The 17156-nt window shown below is 41.2% G+C and overlaps 1 protein-coding gene across 4 annotated transcripts in view; it reads left to right on the top strand.

The window, feature by feature from the left end:
* TMEM200A (transmembrane protein 200A) overlaps positions 1–17156 on the top strand; it is a 74812-nt gene that overhangs the window by 14920 nt on the left and 42736 nt on the right. For all 4 annotated transcript variants that reach the window (XM_040449222.1, XM_040449221.1, XM_040449224.1 and 1 more), the window contains one exon: positions 16122–16124. The gene's annotated coding sequence lies outside the window, so the exon portion shown is untranslated. The remainder of the gene's footprint in view (positions 1–16121; positions 16125–17156) is intronic.

Genomic DNA, 17156 nt, shown 5'->3' with positions numbered 1-17156 from the left:
GGTACTTTTCCACTTCTTATTTGAATGCTTAGAAAAGGGATGTTGGCAATGGTTTTATCCATTCCGGCCTAAGTGTCCATCTGTTATGTAAGACCTTCATCAATGGCGCAGTGCCAGGTACCCCTTGCTGTGTTCGCTGATCCATCCATCTTCTTTCTTGCCCCTAACAAAAAAAAAAAAAGAAAAGAAAAGAAAAGAATGGAAGAAAAAAATCTGCCTTTTAGTGAACGATCTCTGAAGATAACCCTTGAGGAGAGGAGCTGAGCTGTCTCCCATTTTCGGAGAGGACTTTTATGAGTATTGGTGGAAGTCGACCTGCCCTTGGACCAGTGTGGCTGGTCACTGAGGTTGCGTGAAGAACTGCTCTCTGCCCTGGGTTACTGTGCTGGCAGCTCCACTAACTTTTCCCCAAGCACAGTGCTCTCAGGATGTTAGCCGTCTTCCTGTGGTAACTGCTGTCCATTGAGTGGCAGTCACAAAGCTGCCAGACAAACATCATCACGCGATATTACACCTAGATAACGGGAGGTAGCCTTTTCCTTCTGTTGAGGTGCGCACCTGAAAGGCAGCTTGTGGAAAGAGTCAGAGTGTCTTTGTAAAATTTAAGTAGGGGCCAGGAGGGTTTATTTGGTTTTTATTCTTTAGTTTTCTATGGTTGACCTGATAGGATTTGGGGAATTGCTAACTAAAGGTTATCGTCTGAAAGGCTGGCTAACTGACCTGCCCGGAGTTTCTCTGGGTGGGATTCCATCTCTGATCTGTGCTCTCTCTGAACATTCATTCTGGAAACCACTGCCGTCTGGCTCCCTGGCCCAAGTGACTCTCCTTCAGAGATATTTTAAAAATATATAGCCAGCTTTTGATTATCTGAGCTATTTATGATATAAGTGAGATTTGGGGCGGGGGGGGAGAATCCCATTGCTAGGGATAACTTGAAAATCACTGGAAAATTTCAGCTTTACCACCTAAAAGCTATGTGATCTTGGTTAAATCGCTCAACCTTGCCGAGCCCCACATTGCTTATCTATAGCATGTGACGTGATCTCCTTAGAAGGGTTATTCGGGTTGTAAAAGGTCATGTCAGTTAAAGATCCTGCAGAGTGTGTGGCTCTAAGTGGACACTGCCCAGTGTGGTCTTTTCTCTCCTTTGACTTCCACCAGGATGACCTTGCTTTGTACACCTGCTCTGGGTGAGGCAACTGTTAGCTCCGCCTGAAGGTGATATTTTTGTAGGGGCTGGGGGAGCGAGGAGGGAAGCACTCTTCATTCTTCTAATCCACCTCGAATGCACCTCTTCTGTGGACTCTTTCTGTGCCTCTCTCGGGAGAGTTGGATGCATTTTCCAGAACTTGCAAGGTGCTTTGCACATGCCAGCAGCTCGGGCCAGTGCCCTGAGAATGACTTGTCCCCCTTCTGTCTCTCCAAACCGCAGGGGTGTAAGTAGTAAAAATGGACCTAATGTCTCTTTCAGGACAACAGAAAGAATCAAGTGGAGAATGGAAGGGGAATTTTTTTTTTTTTTTTCTATTAGTGGTGTTACCACTAGTGATGTCACCAAAAAACAGAGCCTACTTCAGTTGTATTGTTGGAGAGCTGTGCGCTTGCCTTTGGGAGACCAGTGGATTGAAGAAAGGCTGTCTCCGCACAAGAAGTACCCCCGTCCCTGTGCCCAGGCAACGTCCCCCACCACTTGCCTGGGGCAGGGGCAAGGAGTATGCACCAAGCAGGAATGTTTCTGCTATTCAGGCTGCTGAGTTTGCGCTATCATATTTCTACTGTTAAGTTCTTCGTCTGTGGCCAGGCTCCTCAAGGCACTTGACCTCAGACAGGAAGCAGACCCTCACCTGATGAATTGTGTGCACCCCATAAGGCCAGGTGTGATGTCCTATTGTGTTTATGACTCCTCTCAGGAGATTGTGGAATTGTCAAATTAAGTTGAATTAGGACAGTAGTTCTGGGAGGGGGGGTGGTTTATTAGGTGCCTGTAGTATAGCTGCTCTTTGATCGGAGGGTCTTATCAAGCCGAAAGTATTAACTAATTCAGAGGAAGAGCCACTGTATACTTAGACATTTTCTTCTTTATGATTGCTAAGAAGTCAGCAGTGCCATGCTGAGGAGAGTGAGACACTGAGGCGGTGAGTCTGGGCATGCTGGCATTCTAAAACATAGCCAGATGGGAATATTGCATGACAATAGATAATCCAGTCTTTTCTTGGCCTTATTCATTTTGATGTTTTGAAACATCCATGAAGCCATCTTAATAAAATTGACAGCTGAACACTTGAACGCCTGGCAGTGGCTAATAATCTGGTCCCCATAGCCATCAGAACTCATCAGAACTAGACAATGTTTTCCGCGTCTCTCTGAGGATACTGATCGATAAATTCTGAGCTGTCATGCTCGAAACCCACTAAGCGTCCTCAGTTTTATTTTTTAGCGTTTTAGTAAATCACATTTGGTTGGGATAGAGATAAAAATGAATATCAAAAAGTGCTGAGTAATGTCTTTATTATGAGTACAAATGATTATTTTTCCCTTTTAAAATTTTTCTGAATAGTTCTGATAAATAGTAAAACTTTGCAAGAGCCAATGGACCCAAAGTAGTTCGATTCAAATAATCGAAAAAAAGAAGAAATCACTTCTTAAGTACTTTCTGAACATTACTAGTTTTTTTAATCAGTGCTTTATATAAAATAACTTTACCTTTATGAATGTATTTCTTTTTGTTTATTAACATTTGCCATCTAAAGATTTTGTTAACGTACTTTTCAAAAAGCTGCACGATATTGTTACCTATGTTTTTATAGTTTTTAATTAATAAAAAAGGAAATAACTCTTGTGACATTTAGGGTTTTCCTTTGCAATTTTCTTGATTTAGGAAAGAAAAGCATGTCTCCCAGATGTATCTTCGGGTATTTTGGCATTTCCTATCAAGCTTAACACTTGAAGTGATGATCACATCACACTGAAGTGAACTTGGCAGGGTGGGGGTGGGGCAGATAACTCTCCCCTGAAGTTTTCTGACGGAGTCTTTTTCTTTTCCTCTTGTTAGAAGCTTTAGTGTATCAGACAGTTCAGGATTATTTTTGCTTTTTCTCACATATCACAAATGCTTGTGTTTGGAGTACATTTTCTTATTGTTTTTTTTTGCAAAGGGATTTCTATCGCAGCATCTCACCCACTGATGGAAACACGAGAAAACCATTCTGTCATTTTTAATACAATCTTTTGGATATAAATATAGAAGAAAGCAGTCAGAAAAAAAAGCAGTCTTTTTTATGGTTTTTAAAAATGTATTTATTTATTTTTGACAAAGGAAAAGCACAAGTGGGAAAGAGAGAGGGAAATACAGAATCCGAAGCAGGTTCTAGGCTCTGGGCTGTCAGCACAGAGCCTGATGCGGGGCTCAAACCCACAAAGCTCAAGATCATGACCTGAGCCCAAGTTGGATGCTTAACCAACTGAGCCACCCAGGTGCCCCGCAAAAAGCAATCTTTATCTAGAAAAGGGGTTTTGCATTGTTAACATGGTGTTCCATGCATGTGCTTTGGGGGCATTGTAAGTTACAGAGATCAAAATAATAGAACTTTAATTTCTTGGCTCCTGGAGCCACCCCAAGGACAGAGGAGGGCCAGGGCTCTCTGCTGGGACGCTTTGTCCTGGAGGTGAGTTGAGAAACACACCCATTCCCCCCAAGACCCAGGGAGGACTCAGCAGCTTTTTATGGCCATTTTTATAATCTGTTTATTCTTCCAGTAATCTAACAGAGTTTGTTTACATTCTAAACAGAGTTTATTATTGGGGATTTGGCAGACCATTTCTTCTGTTAACCTTATTACATAAAACAGTTGTGTTATTTTGTCAAATCAAAGCTCCTCCAATAAATAATTGTAATGCAAAATAAAGCTAGGTCCCTACCCTGGCTAAACACTCACCATAAAAGTAAGTTTATGATCATTTTGTTAGAGGAGGCTGTTTAATAAGATTGCTTCCGATTCTTCCAGTTCCTTCAGCTCCACCAAAACCCTCCGAAGAAAACGCCCTTAATTAGAAGCTCATTGTCCAAAAAAAAAAAAAAAAAAAAAAAAAAAAGAAGAGAAAAAAAGTTAATTTCTTTGTACTTCTTTAATTTTAAAGTTATATTATGTTCCCCTTGGAGTAAAAGAAGGCTTACAGCCTTGCAACCAGTGATCATGCATGCCACTTTCTTTTTTGAAAACCTTTTCTAGGAGTCTAAGCATCAACCAACTCATAGCTATGTAATCTCCCATTATTATAAATAACTTTCAAGAAGGATTTTCAGGCATATTTTTAGGGGCTACCTTTTGCCCTTTGGCCATGCTTTGAAATGCAAAATGCTCGGTTGAGAAAATTATCCTTTAGTTGAGGAAGAAACTCCCCCTTTTTTCTGAAATCTTACTGATATCCTGGAGAAAAGTTGTGTATTTGTGAGGGGTTAGGTCTTAAACTTGAGTTATCCAGTTATCCTGTGTTCTTTATTTCACTTACATGTATGTGTCTGCATTTACACAACTGACATGCAGTCGTCGGGTGAGGGGGGTGGGGAAGATCTGAAGTACTGAAAGAGCTTTGTGGTTTCCATTCTGTTGGCTCATCTCAACCCCATCCAGGAAAGGGAAATGGTCTCTAACAAAGTAGAACAGGAGCCCCATTAGGGACCAGTCCTGTGCACTCAAGCTGAGATGGACAGGGGAGAGATGTCCGTGTGGCCCGCATGTGAATGGTATGAAATCTCTGAGGAAAAGACTAGCTGCTCAGTTTGCTTGCAACAGAGCTAAGAGCTATCCTGGACTAAGCTCCTGTTTGTCAGAGAGGCTAGAATTGCCCTAATGGTGCCCCTTGCACAGTTTCCTTTTAGAGTTACTAAAGGAGACCGTGTTATTGTCAGCCATAAAGACTGGCCCTGGGGAATTGATGGGCTTTTCAGACCAGTAGAGAGAATGTGGGGAGGTGATTAGAGAAGGCTTCTAAACTCTTCACCTTGTGTGCCCCCCCCCCCCCCAGCCACCTGGCCCGCAGATGCAGCACTGCCCAATGTCTGTCCCCTGCTGAGCACCAGCTTTCTGGTACAGAAAGGAAACCTTGGGTCTTTAAAAGCTACTCTGGGTGATGAGCACTGAAATATTTTTTTCAACAACAGTAACCGCCCCCCCCCAAAAGAAAGAAAGAAAGAAAGAAGGAAACTGGTAAAAATGTAATCTCAACAAATAATGACCTTAGAATGTTCTCCAATAAAACAGGTTCGCTTTGCATTACAATACCATTATTTTAGAACTGTGTCCGAAGGCAGTATTCCTTTTTCTTCACCTGCAGCATTGGAAAGCCAGGTCCTTTTATGGATAACCCTGCAGTAGCCCAGGCACTCCCTCTTGGAGAACCTATTTCTAAACCTGATCCCTTTGACTGTGATGAGGCAGTCATACAACACAGCTCTTTCGTCAGTAATCCTTTAATGCTATTAAAGTGAGTAGGTGGAAGAGGGTCCTTCTTTAATTATCAACTCTAAGAGGATTTGGCCCCTAGGATGCTCCGGAACGCTATCATTTTGTGGCAGTACGCCTTTCTTATACAGAGGTGTTAGGTAAAAGATGCTGGAATGCTTAAAAAGAAAGAATGAGGGATCACCTGTCTGTGACTGTCTCCTAATCCTCTTGTGTTTATAATAAAAGTAATATAGCCATACTAAAGGCCTTTGGGATAACTCCTATAACTCCTTAGTAGCAGAATGAATGTTACTGTTTGGATAGGGTTTTTAAAAGGATGGGAAACCTGTATCTTTTAAGTTTGAGTGCAGTCATGTAGACTTGACCACATGGCTTCCCAAAGTTTGTTTGCAGTTGGTTGAGTCATGGGGACTCAAATCTGTAGAGGGAATTCTAGATGAAAAATCATGACACAGTTTCCTTACCCATAAGTATCTTCCCCTGAAATTGTCATACATGAGCAACTGGACCTAAGGTTTACACCGACGAGGCTGGTGTAGAGCCCTGTCTCACTTCTGGTGTTTTTTTTTTCTCTCTGGGAGGTCCTTTTTTATGTCCTTTTGTGACGGTAGGAAAGGACACAAAAATGGGAGGCGATCCAATATGTTAGAGCATTGAAAATTTGTAGTTAGTTTCTGCTTCACAGGCAAAAGTTTTCATAATCAATAGTATGGGAGTGGAAGAGAGAAAGGCAAGTTCCACTCAGGAAAGAGGAGAATACAGTTTTAAAATTCAGTAACTTTATTATACTCTCCACTAGTGGAGATCTCTTGGGGAATATGTCCACTTCAGCAATCTACATATCGGGAGGGAAGTGAAGGAGTTGAAGTTTTAGGTGAGCATTAAGTCTTGATGAAGAAGTTGGAAAATGGGGAAGGATTCTGGAGATGAGAAGCCTTATTTATATTAATGGTTTTCAAATGTGTAAGAATCAGATATCTCCCTCTTTAGGGAAAAACCAATTAAAAAGGAAATGTGCTTAAACTACAACATTAGGAAATTATTTATCTGTAGATGCTTCCAAAGAAAGTTGATAAGCCCAAGAAAGAATTATCAAGAAAGGTATTGTATCTGTCCGTGGAGAAAATGGGACCTGTCCCCTGGGTGAGACGCCTCATTGCTTAGGTTTCTGTTGATGTGATAATGTGTTTTCTTGCTTAGTGTGTTTTCATTCATGTATAGTATTTTATAATAAAAATTCACGTATCTTTATCTTTTCTATTTCTGATTAAGATGATTGGTTCTTTTACTGAGTGGCATAATTAGGTAATCATGCTTTCTCAATCTTGTCATCAGAAATGATGACTATTAATTTTTATATCTGTAAGTAGATACCAGATTTTTAAAATAATCATAATACTTAAAAATACACACATCATTCAGTTATAAACACTAAAATTACCAAGACTGAAAAAAGAAAGCATTTGAATGTCCTTACTGAAAAATATTTATTGCAGTTTATATGAATGACATCAATTGCTGCAGGTATGGGTGCCTTTATAAAACCATTTAAATCATGACACTCAGCGTATCACTAAATGGCAATCATTTTTTTTAAAAGATTTTATTTTTAAGTAATCTCTACACCCAATGTGGGGCTCAAACCTACAACCGCAAGATCAAGAGTCACATGCTCTACACCGTGAGCCAACCAGGCACCCCTACATGGCAATAATTTTAACACTAATCATTATGTTTAAGGAGAAGACAAGCAGAACTTATTTTTTTGAAAACAACAATGCATGATTCATCCGATAAAGATGTATTGATATAAATATAAAATAAAACATGTTTCATATAAAAATAAAATAGATACAATATGAAAATATTAGTATATTGCAGTTCCACTCACTGCCTCTCAACAAATTATAACTTCAGAATAAATTTTAGATTGAAACTATAGATGGTTGGATTTGGGTAGTCCTCTGATTTTACAGATGAGGAAACAAAGATTTAGAATTGGGACTCAATCATGCAGCAAGGCTTGGAGAAGCAGGAACCAGATTGGGGCGGGGGGCAGCTCCTTTTTCTGAGCCCAGGGCTTGTTCCCACTGTTGTGCCCTGTCCAGAATGCCAAGTGCGGATTTTGAGAAGGGCAGTCAAGATACACACTGGGAATAATGACAAGGAGGATAGCTATTTCGGTGTCTGTACCTTTAGGGTAAGACACAGAGCCTGCAGAAGAGAACTAGGACCAGGAACTGTAGGACACCAAGCCAACTCCCTTGCCTAGGACTCTTGTGAAAGGTAGGCTTTTCCAATGTAAAGGACTGTGTGACATAGGTATTACTTTAGAACTTGAATTTCATCTTTCTGTGAAGGATATGCCTAACGTTTGTTAGTGTGTACTCTGTGTACTTTGCTAGGTACTTTGTTCATGCCTTCTCATTTGATTCTCACTGCGCCCTGTGAGGCAACAATTCTCCATCTAAGAAGAGTCTAGAAAAATGAAGGAACTTACCCTTGGTTGCTTTCCAGGTAAGGGGTTAGTCCCTAGAACTTTTGCTCTTTGACAGTATGTTACCTCCCTCAGCCCACAACTCTATCATTATATAAGAAAAAAAAATTGAGGGGCGCTTGAGTGGCTTAGTTGGTTGAGTGTCTGACTCTTGATTTTGGCTCGAGTCATGATCCCAGGGTCGTGGGATCTAGCCCTGCATCCAGCTCTGCACTGAGCATGGAGCCTGTTTGGAATTCTGTCTCTCTGTGTCTCTCCCTTCCTCCCTCTCCCCCCTCCCCCACTCACACTCTCTCTCTCAAATAAAAAATAAAAAATAAATTGAGGGCAAAAGTTGTTATAAACTTGAAAGTAGTATACAGTGTTAATATGGATCCCAGGGCTCTCCAACCAAAGATTTTTTTTTTTTTAATTTTAACGTTTATTTATTTTTGAGACAGAGACAGAGCATGAACGGGGGAGGGGCAGAGAGAGAGGGAGACACAGAATCGGAAGCAGGCTCCAGGTTCTGAGCCATCAGCCCAGAGCCCAACGCAGGGCTCGAACTCACGGACCGTGAGATCATGACCTGAGCTGAAGTCGGACACTCAACGGACTGAGCCACCCAGGCGCCCCAACCAAAGATTTTTTAACATGATAGGGGAAAACAATGCTATAGTTCTTCAGAGTTGTAAGAAACCATTAATTTTACACATAGAAGCTCAACAAGCCAGATTTTAGTACCATCAGTTGATTCTGATGATTTACTGATTTTCAGATCTCAAAAATTTAAAAATTTATTAAAAAAATTTTTTAAATGTTTACTTATTTTTGAGAGATGGAGAGACAGAGCATGAGGGGGGAGGGACAGAGAGAGAGAGAGAGACAGAGACAGAATCTGAAGCAGGCTCCAGGCTCCGAGTTGTAGCACAGAGCCTGACACAGGGCTCGAACCCACAAACCACAAGATCATGACCTGATCTGAAGTTGGACGTTTAACTGAGCCACCCAGGCGCCCCCAAAATTTAAAAATTTCTGAGTAAAATTTCCAGGTCAGTTGTATTAAGTAAGGGACAAAAGTTCAATATTCCATGGGCTGGTTTCATTCCATGGGCTTCCATTGTTGTAAGGAAGCCACAGGGTCTCCACTCAGTTCTTTGTTAATACCCATAACTTAAGAAGGGTTGGGGCGCCTGGGTGGCGCAGTCGGTTAAGCGTCCGACTTCAGCCAGGTCACGATCTCGAGGTCCGTGAGTTCAAGCCCCGCGTCGGGCTCTGGGCTGATGGCTCAGAGCCTGGAGCCTGTTTCCAATTCTGTGTCTCCCTCTCTCTCTGCCCCTCCCCTGTTCATGCTCTGTCTCTCTCTGTCCCAACAATAAATAAACGTTGAAAAAAAAAATTTTTTTTTTAAAAAAGAAGGGTAAAAACTGCTTTATAAAAATGGCTCATATTGACACTTAAGAGTTACTAATAAATAGTATTCTGCTTTCCAGTGCATTAAGCATTTGTCAAGAATGCCAAAAAAAAAAAAAAAAAAAAAAAAAAAAAAGAATGGCCAAAAATAAGTGTTTTGGTTTCTTGGATGTTCTAGTCAACCAAGAATTGCTCTAAATGCTTTATCAATTTTCAAAAAGTAGAACAAATGAAATGTGCAACAAGCCCCCAAACTACTTTTGACTATAAATCTTTCTTTGATGAAAGAAATCTCATGTCTTGGCACACCTGCGTGGTTCAGTCGGTTGAGCATCTGACTTTGGCTCAGGTCATGATCTCATGGCTGGTGAGTTCGAGCCCCACATCTGGCTCTCTCGCTCTCAAAAATAAATAAACATTAAAAAAGTGTTTTTTTAAATCTCATGTCTTGATTGACACGATTATAAATCATACAGTTTTATTTATCTTATCTCAGTTGTTTAGGTCCTGGAGGTTTTATTTTAACTGTCAGTCATCTAATTTTTTTAACTTTATTTTTTCACTTGAGAGAGAGAGAGAGAGAGAGAGCATGTGTGCATGCACGTGCCACACAGGAGAGGGGCAGAGAGAGACAGAAAGAATCTCAGGCTATCTCCGTGTTCAGCAAGGAGCACATGCGGGGATCGATCCTATGACCCTGGGATCATGACCTGAACTAAAATCAAGAGTGGGACCCTCAACTGACTGAGCCACCCAGGAGTCTGTCAGTCATCTAATTTTAACCAAGAAGCATTCTACAGTTCTTAACGGTAGCTGGAAAGCAAATTTGAATATGTCACGTTTTGGAAATGACCAGCACCATGTACCGTATCATGCAAAGATAGCACACATTATGTAGGGTGCTGTCATGCAGAGGCTAGGGGAGCATGAGAGAGGCATTCAGAGCAGCTCTGCCACTTTGTGGTCTGAAGAGTGTCATTTAATCTCAATAAACTGTTCCTGACTTTGCAAAGCAAGATTAGTACTAACTGCTTCATAGGATTGCTACAAGGTTTCAGTAATTAAGTATACAAGAAAGCTTGACAAGAATTAGTATTCTTTATACACTTAAAAGGACAAACGATCTTTCTCATGAATATCTCTTCTCCATAGCAGGAGGGGGATGCATTGCAAGGTGCTTAATAAATGCTGATAATGGACTAGGACTGTGAAAAGAAAAGACTGCCCAGTAAGAAGCAGATGTCCACTAACACCAGATATTGCCTCATTGCTGGTAAATTCCTTCTTCTGGATCAGCTCCCATGTTTGTGGGGTTGTTCTGATCCTCCAAGGCAACCTTGAGTGTTTGGTTTCCTCTGCCCTGGTCTTCGTGGGCTCTCCTTCATTACAGCAGGATTCCTCAACCTCCACACTAGTGATAATTAGGACCAGATAATACTTTGCTGTGGGAGACCATCCTATGTGTTTTAAGATGTTTAGCCACATCTGTAGCCTCTACTTACTAGATGTCAGTAATGTCCCACTCCAAGTTATAACAATAAAAATGTCTCCAGAAGCGCATCGTGTATCAGTCAGTTGAGCATCTGTCTCTTGATTCCCACTCAGGTCATGATCCCAGGATCATGGGATTGAGTCCAGTGTTGGGTTCCATGCTGAGTGTGGAGCCTGCTTGGGACTTTTTGTCTCTCTCTCCCTGCCCCTCTCCCCTGCTTGCACTCTTTCTCTGTATATAAAAGAAAACAAAAAAAATGTCTCCAGACATTTCCTCTTGTCCTCTGGGCACAGGTTGCCCCTGGTTGAACACTACTGTGGACAGCAGACCTACAGCATTCCATGCTTTGCAATGTGGTAATTGGTTTGTCTGTGCACCTGCCCCCCAGACTGCCAGCTCCAACGGGAAGTGCCATGTCTTTCTCTGAGCCGTGGTTCCCATGCTGGTCGAAGAGCAATAAATACAGAAGGGGGAAAAAGAAAAGATGCTTAAAGAAGGAAACAGTAATTGGGTTGGCCCCTTACGTATAGAGGATTTTTGTTTCCTTTTAGACCAAAAGGGCAAGGACTCCCCATCACCTCAGGTCTCTTTTCCTGAAGCCATTAATGTCACCGCCTTCTTTTCAGATCTTCTTCCCCCTTCATGCCTTGATTATTGACAGAATTATGCAGTGTGTCCACTCAAAGTAGATGTTAATCTGGGATTGAATACTTGAGACTTTAGGCTTCCAAATCCATGCAGGGATTAAAGGCACCTCTGTCTCTCTCTTAAACTCCTTCTACACCTGGAACTCCTTCTACTCCTAGAACACCTTCTACACCTGGGCTCCAACCATCTGTTCCCTGAAGACCCCCCCAATATGTGTCTCTAGCTGAGAACCTCCCTATTAATTCCAGAAGCATGTTTTCTAAGCCCTGGAGATCCCTTCTTGTGTATTTGACAGACTTCAAAACCAGAAACCTGGTGTGAATAATAAGACAGAACTCCACATCTTGCTTCCTTGCTCCTTCTCAACTCCCTTCTGCATTTTTTATCCCAGGGAACAAAGCCATCCCAGCCCTGGTGCAGGGATCTGGAGTCAGAATCTTCCTTTGCTGCTTGATGACTCAGTGACCTTCTGCAGATTATTTCTACTCTTGTTGCCTCATTTTCCTCATCTGTCAAGTGGATATCGATCTCCCAGGGCTGTTGTGAGGATTACAGGAGACAATGTATGCAAATTACTTAAATGAAATAATGTGTATAAATCACCTAGGGAAAAAAAAAATACCTGTTCTGCTTAATAAATGGCAGATGTTGTTATTGTCTAAAAACATGTTTTAACCAGCTACCTGAAAGCCGTCTCTTAACTCTTTTCCTCACCATTTCCCTCTTAGTATCCAAAAAGTCCCTACCTTTTGTTAGTCCTGCCTCCCATTTAAATTCAGGTGGTCCATTCTTGCCCACTTCTGGTGCAGTGGCTTCACTGATCCTTGGTCCTGTTAACCGGTCTTTCTGTCTCTAGTTTCACCTTCGGCCTGTCTGTTGTCTTGTTCCTGGACAGAGAGATTCCTTAGTGTCTGCCATTGCCTTCATAATGAAGGTTAGCCTTGAACATGATGTAGATGGCCCTTTGTGACCTGCCTTCTGCTTCCCGAAGTTCAGTCTTACCATGGATATTATCCTGACACGTTTTAGCAACTCCGATCCCATCATGCCAGCCTCTCATACTTCCGTGCGTTTGTGCTGGCTTTTCCCCCTTCCTTGTTTTCTTCTCTCTTCTCTGTTGAACTAACATCTCTTTAAGACAAAGCACCATCATCTCTTCATCTCAGAAGCAATGCTTGATCACCCTCCACTGAGATGACTTTCCGCCATGTGCTTACTAGCACGCCAACGCTCTGTGCTGGTGTATCTTCTAGCACTTACCATGCGTAACTTATGTTTCTTAATTGTGCCCCTCACTAAATTGTGAAATTTTGATATCATGTTCATTTTGGTTTCCTGTTCATTTTGTTTTTCTGTGATGGGTAGCCCACTTCTTGACACATAGTAGGCGTTTAATGACAATTCATAGTCAAATGAAGCTAGGATTCCATAAGATTGAATCAGGCAATATAGACTTACAAACGTGTAGGAATGATCGAATCAGAATAAGTTGATGGAATTAACCAGCAACAATTAGAAATGAAGAAACCAGGCAGGTATCTTTATTGGGTAGAACCAGGAGATCATAGATACAGAATCTAAAACAGAATCTTAAAGCTGAGATCAAGTTAGAAGTGCTAGCTGAGTAAGATAAGCTTACTAGTAACAGGTAGTAGAGGGAGAAATACCAAGGGTTCTGGGTATTAAGGTATGCCGCCTTCTTTTATTACCCCAACTTCAAGGAACTAGATGTCATGAGGGAGAAACAACAGAAGAAAAAAATAAATCAATTCTTATAAGAGAGTGCTATTTAAAAAGGTACTTACCTAGTGTTATGGCAATAGAGACTAAATAATTTTTCAACAGCTGGAGTCATGACATTGCCTGGGGACCAGAAATGACCAGCTAAGATATCAGAAGCAGATGTGTGGTAGGCAGATATCTTACATCAGTTTCAAGCCTCCAGTGTCAGTAACAGCTTCATGTAAAGAGCCTGATCAAGGATAATATTGAATCCGCCAGGCTGACCCCAGATCACACGGTCTCAGCCGCAAAAGGTGCCAGTATTTTATCATTTTCTGCCTAAGCATTTTTAAGCTAGTGTGCCGCTAAAAGCAACAGTCTCAAGAGCCCTTGTTTTTCAGCAAGATTGTTTTCCAGGCCCATAATGTAAAGCAGGGAAACATGACACCCAGGTTTCTCAGCATGACCAAAATCACTTAATAACATCACTAACCATTTTAACCCATGATTTCGTAAAGAACTGTGTTGATCTGATTGGACAAGGAACATGTTTGTACATTGCCCAAATATGTGCCTTCATAAATTAGATTTGAAAAATCTCTATCCGTGTTTTATCTTTTGAAATCTCACCTCACCTTTTGAGAAAGGATTTTGCTTCCATTTTTGATCTGAGTATCACACACTGCTCTTCAATTAGAATAATGAACGCGTTTCCGTTCCCATTATTTGTACAGCGCTTTGTTGTTGAGGTGAAACAGCAATGAATCACATCCCTGGTTGTATTTAATGATTCAGTAAACTGTACTTGTGAGTCAGTTGTTCGGGTTTGAAGTCAATATTTGTCCGTTTCTCAAAACTTTATACCAACCCTGGAAGATTTGGCTCTTGACTCTTCTGTGTTAAAGGGAGCCAACCTCCTTGGGCTAAACCCAGCCTAGAATCTGTAAGATCCGAGACCACCTGAAGGGAAATACTGAGCTGATATGCAAGATGGAACCTTTATCGGGGCTTGAGATGATTTTTTGCCATTTCACAACTATCGTATTGAAATTCCCTTCCGTTCCTGCAGAAGGGAATAGTTTCTTCTGCCAGCGGGTTCCTGCCAGGAACTGGAACGAATCCCTGTAAATACTCAGAGTGCAGGGGTGGAGAGCTTTCTTCTCCCCCTACGCTGCTTCTGCTTCTGGCAAAGGTTTGGGTGTTGGCACGGGCGCCCCGCCTCTGCACAGTCTGCTCCAGGGGGTGGGGGATTCCTCTTCCAATTACCAGTTTCTTTACATGTGGGAGGACATTTTTTGGCACAGATTATCCTCATTTCTTCATGTCTGGCTGACAATGCCCTTGCTAATTTATTTTTTGGCATCCTTTATGCATTTGTTAAGATGTCAAAAGGTATGTGCAAAGTATTGGAGTGAAGGCTGAATTTACATTCTGGAGCTTCCTGTGGATATGAGATAATAGAAATTCTCTCTTTGGAATAGAGGTTACAGGACTGGCCAAATAGAGGATAGTGAGCGTGAGTTGCTGGCCTTCTTGCAAAAGTCAGAGGACCCTTTTGTGAACATTGAATCACACAACCCTAAACTTGTAAGCAGGTAAGGATTCAGAAGTTAGTGTGATCTGTTCCCAGATGAGGAAATTGAGGCAAGGAATACTTAAGTGATTTGCCCATGCTCACCCAGCTGGCCCGTGCTAGATCCTATACTAGCATTCTGGTCTCTTCTCTTTGTTCTGAATCATTCCACTACATTGCAGTGTTTTTACAAGTTTTACAAGGCACTCAGTAGATTGTATTAGATATATCTAGTTATTTATCTGCATAGTTCTTTCTGCATATAGGGTGGAACAAAGTAAGAACCTCTCCCGGTTTCTCCTCCAAACAATTCTGACTAGCTATGTAGCTATTCTGGATGGATTGGCTATAATTCCTGCAGCTAGATTGAGTTGCCTGGAAAAGGGGTCATTTCAGTAGTTTTCCCCTTTCCCAAGTGGTTGGAACCTTAGTTGAAATGCCAGCCAGCTGAAACATGTCAAAATCAATCTGTAATTTTGGAGACTTGGAAAAGCAGTTCCAATTGCCTGCCCTGGACAGTCTGTTCTATTATACTATCTGAAACATTAATAGCAGATTTGTGAAGGCATACTCAGGAAGAACGGATCTCCCAAATTGTTTCTTCACAGGGAATGATTGTATAAACAACTAATCTGAGTAAAAGTAGCTCAGAATATTTCAGCTTCTGGTTGAGAATCTATTAGTTCAATTAAGTGATTTAAAAAAAATTTTTTGTAACATTTATTTATTGTTGAGATACAGAAAGAGACAAAGCATGAGCAGGGAGGGGCAGGGAGAGAGGGAGACACAGAATCAGAAGGAGGCTCCACGCTCCGGGCTGTCAGCACAGAGCCCGTTGCAGGGCTCGAACTGACTGTGAGATCATGACCTGAGCCAAAGTCAGACACTTAACCGACTGAGCCACCCAGGCACCCCTCAATTAAGTGATTTTTAAAAAGCTGTTGGGGCGCCTGGGTGGCGCAGTCGGTTAAGCGTCCGACTTCAGCCAGGTCACGATCTCGCGGTCCGAGAGTTCAAGCCCCGCGTCAGGCTCTGGGCTGATGGCTCAGAGCCTGGAGCCTGTTTCCAATTCTGTGTCTCCCTCTCTCTCTGCCCCTCCCCTGTTCATGCTCTGTCTCTCTCTGTCCCAAAAATAAATAAAACGTTGAAAAAAAATTAAAAAAAAAAATAAAAAGCTGTTTATTAAACCTGATATTAGGAAGTGACTTTTTTTTTTTTTTTTTACATAAAAGGTTAATGAACTACATTTCTATTCATAATAATTGCTTCTAAGTTCTTGGTCAGAAGGAGAAGATTTTGCTGGTAATGATGATAGAACAGGCTTGCCACAAGAACGTAACTCAAGCTGGATCAAAGTTTGAATTTAAAGCAAATGCTGCATGTAATGGCAATTAAAATATAGAGGACATAATGGTGTGATTATTTAAGACAATGACCATTTATTATTTGTTTATTTATTTATTTATTTATTTATTTATTTTTCTGAGAGAGAGAGAGCAGGAGGTAGGGGCAGAGGGAAAGGGAGAGGGAGAGAGAGAATCTGAAGCTGGCTCCACGCCTTAAGCTGGCTCGATCCCATGACCGTGAGATTATGACCTGAGCCTAAATCCAGAGTTGGCCATTCAAGCGACTGAGCCACCCTGGTGCCCCAACCATAATCATTTTTTGATGGCTTTTCTAAAAAGGACAGGGATATCAAACTTGAAGTGTTTCCCTTATGTTAAGGGCTAGCACTTAACACTGTAACATCTGAATCTTCCTCCCTGGAGTAAATATTTAAATAGTGAGAACGGACATTTGATGTCAGAATTATTTTCAACGAAAAGTATCAGATATACTTTAGTCTGAACTTGTGTGCAGAATCGTGATTTTTTTTTTTCTGCCTTAAAAATACCAACTGCAGCTTAAAAAAATTTCTCCACTTTCATACTTTTTATGTATTAATTTAGTCGTTTCTACATTTACGGACACGGGGCCAGCAGTGTCTTCCACATGGTGGGTGCCTTGCAGATATTAGCGGTGGTGATACAGGAGATCAGAAAATTCAAGAAGAATCTTTTGCACCACTTTTTAATTTATGTATTTTTGTTTTCTTATATTTTTTTAGAGTTTTGAGAAATTCTTCAGACTTAGTTTGGATTTTGGATTTTGACCAGTTTTTTTTTAAACTAAAATATTCCAAATTGGTGAGATAAAAGTTGTAAGGAATCAGATTCCTCAGGAGGAAATGAGGGAATTGGTTTTTGTGATTGTCATGGTCGTTGGTTTTATAAAAATAATATTTCTAAAAAACAAATCAGATAAATTAGAAAAATTTAAAGAAGTAAATAAAAGTTAACAATAAACTCTCTCTAGAGAAATTAGCTA

This window comes from Herpailurus yagouaroundi, unplaced genomic scaffold, assembly GCF_014898765.1.
Source record: "Herpailurus yagouaroundi ecotype Mexico unplaced genomic scaffold, PumYag 198, whole genome shotgun sequence".
NCBI lineage: Eukaryota > Metazoa > Chordata > Mammalia > Carnivora > Felidae > Herpailurus > Herpailurus yagouaroundi.
This window is presented reverse-complemented; position numbering and strand designations above follow the sequence as displayed.